Here is a 7454-nt window from a genome sequence, read left to right on the forward strand (position 1 = left end):
GGCTGGGGAGGAGCTGGGGCTGAAGGGAGCTGGGGCTGGAGGGAGCTGGGCTGGAGGGAGCAGGGGCTGGGGGAAAGCAAAGGCTGAAAAAGACAGGGCTGGAGGGAGCTGGGCTGGAGGGAGCTGGGCTGGAGGGAGCAGGGGCTGGGAGGATCTGGGGCTGGGGAGGAGCTGGGCTGGAGGGAGCTGGGGCTGGAGGGAGCTGGGGCTGGAGGGAGCTGGGGCTGGAGAGAGCTGGGGCTGGAGGGAGCTGGGGCTTGGGGGAGCTGGGGCTGGAGGGAGCTGGGGCTGGAGGGAGCTGGGGCTGGAGGGAGCTGGGCTGGAGGAAGCTGGGGCTGGAGGGAGCTGGGGCTGGAGGGAGCTGGGGCTGGAGGGAGCTGGGGCTGGAGGGAGCTGGAGCTGGAGGGGAGCTGGGGCTGGAGGGTGCTGGGGCTGGAGGGTGCTGGGGCTGGAGGGAGCTGGGGCTGGAGGGAGCAGGGGCTGGAGGGAGCAGGGGCTGGGAGGAGCTGGGGCTGGAGGGAGCTGGGGCTGGAGGGAGCTGGGGCTGGAGGGAGCTGGACTGGAGGGAGCTTGGCTGGAGGGAGCTGGGCTGGAGGGAGCTGGGGCTGGAGGGAGCTGGACTGGAGGGAGCTGGGGCTGGAGGGAGCTGGGCTGGAGGGAGCTGGGCTGGAGGGAGCTGGGGCTGGAGGGAGCTGGAGGGAGCTGGGGCTGGAGGGAGCTGGGGCTGGAGAGAGCTGGGGCTGGAGGGAGCTGGGACTGGAGTGAGCTGGGGCTGGAGGGAGCTGGGGCTGGAGGGAGCTGGAGGGAGCTGGGGCTGAGGGAGCTGGGGCTGGAGGGAGCTGGGGCTGGAGGGAGCTGGGGCTGGAGGAAGCTGGGGCTGGAGGGAGCTGGGGCTGGAGGGAGCTGGGGCTGGAGGGAGCTGGGGCTGGAGGGAGCTGAGGCTGGAGGGAGCTGGGGCTGGAGGGAGCTGGGGCTGGAGGGAGCTGGGGCTGGAGGGAGCTGGGGCTGGAGGGAGCTGGGGCTGGAGGGAGCTGGGGCTGGAGGGAGCTGGGGCTGGAGGGTGCTGGGGCTGGAGGGTGCTGGGGCTGGAGGGAGCTGGGGCTGGAGGGAGCAGGGGCTGGAGGGAGCAGGGGCTGGGAGGAGCTGGGGCTGGGGAGGAGCTGGGCTGGAGGGAGCTGGGGCTGGAGGGAGCTGGACTGGAGGGAGCTTGGCTGGAGGGAGCTGGGGCTGGAGGGGGCTGGAGGGAGCTGGGGCTGAGGGAGCTGGGGCTGGAGGGAGCTGGGGCTGGAGAGAGCTTGGGGCTGGGGAGGAGCAGGGGCTGGAGGGAGCTGGGGCTGGAGGGAGCAGGGGCTGGGGGAAAGCAAAGGCTGAAAAAGACAGGGCTGGAGGGAGCTGGGCTGGAGGGAACTGGGCTGGAGGGAGCAGGGGCTGGGAGGAGCTGGGCCTGGGGAGGAGCTGGGCCTGGAGGGAGCTGGGGCTGGAGGGAGCTGGGGCTGGAGGGAGCTGGGGCTGGAGGGAGCTGGGGCTGGAGGGAGCTGGGGCTGGAGGGAGCTGGGGCTGTTGGGGGCTGGGGCTGGAGGGAGCTGGGGCTGGAGGGAGCTGGGGCTGGAGGGAGCTGGGGCTGGAGGGAGCTGGGGCTGGAGGGAGCTGGGCTGGAGGGAGCTGGGGCTGGAAGGAGCTGGGCTGGAGGGAGCTGGGGCTGGAAGGAGCTGGGCTGGAGGGAGCTGGGGCTGGAGGTAGCTGGGGCTGGGGAGGAGCTGGGGCTGGGGCTGGGGAGGAGCTGGGGCTGGAGGGAGCTGGGGCTGGAGGGAGCTGGGCTGGAGGGAGAAGGGGCTGGGGGAAAGCAAAGGCTGAATAAGACAGGGCTGGAGGGAGCCGGGCTGGAGGGAGCTGGGCTAGAGGGAGCAGAGGCTGGGAGGAGCTGGGGCTGGGGAGGAGCTGGGCTGGAGGGAGCTAGGGCTGGAGGGAGCTGGGGCTGGAGGGAGCTGGGCTGGAGGGAGCAGGGGCTGGGAGGAGCTGGGGCTGGGAGGAGCTGGGGCTGGGGAGGAGCAGGGCTGGAGGGAGCTCGGCTGGAGGGAGCTGGGGCTGGAGGGAGCTGGGGCTGGAGGGAGCTGGGGCTGGAGGGAGCTGGGGCTGGAGGGAGCTGGGGCTGGAGGGAGCTGGGGCTGGAGGGAGCTGGGGCTGGAGGGAGCTGGGGCTGGAGGGAGCTGGGCTGGAGGGAGCTGGGCTGGAGGGAGCTGGGGCTGGAGGGAGCTGGAGGGAGCTGGGGCTGGAGGGAGCTGGGGCTGGAGAGAGCTGGGGCTGGAGGGAGCTGGGACTGGAGTGAGCTGGGGCTGGAGGGAGCTGGGGCTGGAGGGAGCTGGGGCTGGAGGGAGGTGGGGCTGGAGAGAGCTGGGCTGGAGGGAGCTGGGCTGGAGGGAGCTGGGCTGGAGGGAGCTGGGCTGGAGGGAGCTGGGGCTGGAGGGAGCTGGGGCTGGGGAGGAGCTGGGCTGGAGGGAGCTTGGGCTGGAGAGAGCTGGGGCTGGAGGGAGCTGGGGCTGGAGGGAGCTGGGACTGGAGGGGGCTGGAGAGAGCTGGGGCTGGAGGGAGCTGGGGCTGGAGGGAGCTGGGGCTGGGGGGAGCTGGGGCTGGAGGGAGCTGGGGCTGGAGGGAGCTGGGGCTGGAGGGAGCTGGGGCTGGAGGGATCTGGGGCTGAAGGGAGCTGGGGCTGGAGGGAGCTGGGGCTGGAGAGAGCTGGGCTGGAGGGAGCTGGGCTGGAGGGAGCTGGGCTGGAGGGAGCTGGGCTAGAGGGAGCTGGGCTGGAGGGAGCTGGGGCTGGGGAGGAGCTGGGCTGGAGGGAGCTGGGCTGGGGAGGAGCTGGGCTGGAGGGAGCTGGGGCTGGAGGGAGCTGGGGCTGGAGGGAGCTGGGCTGGAGGGAGCTGGGGCTGGAGGGAGCTGGAGGGAGCTGGGGCTGGAGGGAGCTGGGGCTGGAGAGAGCTGGGGCTGGAGGGAGCTGGGCTGGAGGGAGCTGGGGCTGGAGGGAGCTGGGCTGGAGGCAGCTGGGCTGGAGGGAGCTGGGGCTGGAGGGAGCTGGGGCTGGAGGGAGCTGGGGCTGGAGGGAGCTGGGGCTGGAGGGAGCTGGGTCTGGAGGGAGCTGGGTCTGGAGGGAGCTGGGCTGGAGGGAGCTGGGCTGGAGGGAGCTGGGGCTGGAGGGAGCTGGGGCTGGGGAGGAGCTGGGCTGGAGGGAGCTGGGGCTGGAGGGAGCTGGGGCTGGAGTGAGCTGGGGCTGGAGGGAGCTGGGGCTGGAGGGAGCTGGGGCTGGAGGGAGCTGGGGCTGGAGGGAGCTGGGGCTGGAGGGAGCTGGGGCTGGAGAGAGCTGGGGCTGGAGGGAGCTGGGCTGGAGGGAGCTGGGGCTGGAGGGAGCTGGGCTGGTGGGAGCTGGGGCTGGAGGGAGCTGGGCTGGAGGGAGCTGGGCTAGAGGGAGCTGGGCTGGAGGGAGCTGGGGCTGGAGGGAGCTGGGGCTGGAGGGAGCTGGGGCTGGAGGGAGCTGGGGCTGGAGGGAGCTGGGGCTGGAGGGAGCTGGGGCTGGAGGGAGCTGGGGCTGGAGGGAGCTGGGCTGGAGGGAGCTGGGCTGGAGGGAGCTGGGGCTGGAGGGAGCTGGGGCTGGAGGGAGCTGGGCTGGAGGGAGCTGGGCTGGAGGGAGCTGGGGCTGGAGGGAGCTGGGGCTGGAGGGAGCTGGGGCTGGAGGGAGCTGGGGCTTGGGGGAGCTGGGGCTGGAGGGAGCTGGGGCTGGAGGGAGCTGGGCTGGAGGGAGCTGGGGCTGGAGGGAGCTGGGGCTGGAGGGAGCTGGGGCTGGAGGGAGCTGGGCTGGAGGGAGCTGGGGCTGGAAGGAGCTGGGCTGGAGGGAGCTGGTGTTGGACCCGGCCTCATGGCGTGGTCCTACCCCTCCCGCATGGCGGTCCCAGGACGATATCCGCCCTCCACCAGACCTCGGGCGGCCCCTTCGGCCCGATCCTGCACGCCCCAAACACCACAGGGCCGGCTACCACCCCGGTCCTCCACCGCAGGCCTGACCCCAGCGTAGGCCCATCACGACCTAAGCACGAGGCCGTGCCCGACTCCATCTTGGGCCCACCACGTCACAACCACGTGGCCTCGGCCCCGGCCCAGGCCCCAGCGAAGCCCCGACATCGAAGCACCAAGATCCACCCAGGTGGTCGAGTGGCCACTCGACAGATCCCGGAGGAAGAGGAGTTTCGATGGGCCTCCAGCCGCCCCCGGACGCCTGGTATCGATCGCCCTCCGGCCTCCCTGGGCACTGGCTCCACCCCCCTGCTGGGTGTCTGGACACCTTCATCCCGGCCCCTCTGACCCCCAGGCGCGAGGGTCCGGACTTCAAAGACCTCCAGGCCTATATCTGGGCCAGCCCTGGATTAGGACTTCAGTTGTATCCTGGACTGAAAGCCCTGCTGAAGCTGTCACGGCCGACACCAGACGAACTCATCCTCTCCGTAACCCGACGACCCTTTGAGAGCCTGCTGGCGCTGCCGCGGCCTACCTTGCTGAACCTTCCGAGAGCCTGCTGGTGCTGCCGCGGCCTACCTTGCTGAAACATCTGAGAGCCTGCTGGCGCTGCCGCGGCCTACCTTGCTGAACCTTCCGAGAGCCTGCTGGCGCTGCCGCGGCCTACCTTGCTGAAACATCTGAGAGCCTGCTGGCGCTGCCGCGGCCTACCTTGCTGAACCATCTGAGAGCCTGCTGGCGCTGCAGCGGCCTACCTTGCTGAACCTTCCTAGAGCATGCTGGCGCTGCCGCGGCCTACCTTGCTGACACATCTGAGAGCCTGCTGGCGCTGCCGCGGCCTACCTTGCTGAACCATCTGGGAGCCTGCTGGCGCTGCCGCGGCCTACCTCGCTGAACCATCCTGCAAGCCTGCTGGCGCTGCCGCGGCTCAACCTCTCGGAACCCCCCAGCTCGAGGATTGAGAGCTGTGTGTAGGGTATCCCGTCCTCCGCCCAGAGTAAGACTGTCCCGCTACCTTACCCCCCTTTACGAGACTTTACAGATCCCTCGATCTGCTTGTACATACTGCCAAGAACCCGCAACCTCTTCTTATCTATAAAAGCTTAAGAACTTGACCTCTTGTGTGGTGTCCATCTGTAGTGTTGGGATTACTCTGCTGTACGATCCTAGGAGAGGACCCTCCTCCAGGAGGCCTCTCGGTAAACGCTCGGCTACTTCTCGACGGAGAGGTGGACCTAGGGGTGGTCAGTCGGACATCTTCTGCCTCCCCCGGGGTCGCCTTTCTAACATTGGTGGCAAGCGCTGGGATCCGAGCCCACGTAGATCGTACAGAGAGTAATTCGCTCACTACCAAGAAAAACCCACTGCGACCATGAGCACAGAATTCCAGAAAGAGAGAATGGAAGACTACAGTCACAAGGAGCTAAAGCAATTCTGCAAAGACCTAGGCATCGCTACCACTGGCTTAAGCACCAAAGAAGACTTTAAATCGGCCCTGCAGGCCTGGGTGGACGCCGGTGAGGCGCCACCCCCGAGGGAAGATAACCCGGGCCCGAACGGAGGCCCGGAGGCTGCGACGAACCCAGCGGGAGGGAGACCCGCGAACCCAGTCACGGGCCCCTCCCACGAAGATGCCCGAGAGCGAGAGAAGAACCGGCTCCACGAGTTGGAGCTCGCTCGACTCAGACAAGAAGGAGAGACCCAACTGGCAGAAAGGAAGTTAGCCCTCGAGCACCTACGGCTAGAAGGAGACCTGGAAGAAAAGCGAAGACAGAGAGATCTCGAGGAGAAAAAACTCATGCTCGAGCACGAGCGCGTCCTCAAAGAAATGGAATTTAAAGCCAAGGCCAACGAGACTAACCTCTCCGGGGGGAAGACCTCACCTCCCCTGGTGGACACAAAGGTACATATACCCAATGATGTCGTCAAAGAGTACTATAAGAACGACGACATCCAACAGTGGTTCAAAGCCTACGAGGTCGCCATGACCGCCCATCGAGTACCCCTCAAGGACTGGGGCGCCGGCCTGTGGGGGAAGTTTATCAACGAAGGGAGAGACGCCCTGCTGGAGCTCCCTGATACCGAGATGACCTCGTACGAGCACATGAAGACCGCCCTCCTCACTCGCAACGGACTCACCCCCGAGATGTACCGGCAGCGATTCCGAGACTGCAAAAAAATCCCCGGTACCACGTGGGTGGAGTACGTGAACTATTACAGCAGAGCCTTCGAAGGGTGGACTCGGGGCTGTCAGGTCACCACCTACCAGCAGTTGGTCGACCTCATTCTGTGGGAACATCTATCCAATAACTGCTTCGTCGAACTCCGGCAACACCTCCTCGACAGCAAACTGACTGAGCCACGAAAACTCGAGGCGTATAGATGGGCGAGCACCCGAGTCGCCCGGGGTCCGACGGAAGACTCCGGCCGGGGATCCCCGGGAAACCACCGACCCCGAGGCGGCAGAGTAGGCCAGAGCCGGGGACGGGACGCCCCCCAGGGGTCCTCCCCTGCCTCCACGTCGCCACCCTTGGGCCAGAGAGGGGGCCCCCCAGCCAGACCTGGGCCCCGCCCGAATGTTACGTGCCACAGATGCCAGCGACAGGGTCATTACGCGAATGACCCCCTCTGCCCGATGAACCAGCGACCCGGCACCACCGGTCCCCCGGGCCGCCAGATAATGGCCGCGGCCCTGGGTGAAGAAGGAAGTGAGGAAGAGGACAACGACCCCGAGCAGGCCGAGTGGGAGCCCGCCGCCATGACCTTAGCCTGCCTAGGGACTCACGACCTGATCCCCGAGGCCCGATCCCCGGCAACACCCAGAAATACCGCCAGTGGGTCACCATCAATGGTCACCGAACCGAAGCCCTCCGTGACACTGGAGCCAGCGTGACAGCAGTCCGCTGCCATTTGGTGACCCCCGAACAGATCCTTCCTAACGTCCTGTGCCCAGTCCGGTCCGCAGATAACTCAGAGACTTTGTGCCAGATGGCTAGCATCCCCTTCGAGTGGGGGGGAGTGTCGGGCATGCTAAAAGTGACTGTCCGCAACGATGCCCCCGTGGACTGCCTCCTTGGGAACGACCTAGAAAGTTCCCCATGGGCGGCCGTCGAAAGAAGAGAGCACCTAGGGATGCTAGGCCTTCCCGAGTGGGTCTGCGCGACCACCCGTTCCATGTCCGCCCGAGCCTCCACCCCAGCGGGGGAAGCTCCGACCGAAGAGCCGGAGTGGCCCACACCGCCGCCACCCGTCATCCCCGAGGACCCTGGCCTGGAACACGGCTCCCAAGAGCCCGACCAAGAAAATCTCCCCGAGCTCCAACACCTCCCCGAACTCGCTCAATGGCGCCAAGTAGGGGGCCCCACTCGCGAACAGTTCCGGCAGGAGCAGAAAACCTGCCCCTCCCTTGAGGGGGTTCGACAGCAAGCCGCTACTCAGGCCGCGGGAGACCC

This window comes from Lissotriton helveticus, chromosome 2_1, assembly GCF_964261635.1.
Source record: "Lissotriton helveticus chromosome 2_1, aLisHel1.1, whole genome shotgun sequence".
NCBI lineage: Eukaryota > Metazoa > Chordata > Amphibia > Caudata > Salamandridae > Lissotriton > Lissotriton helveticus.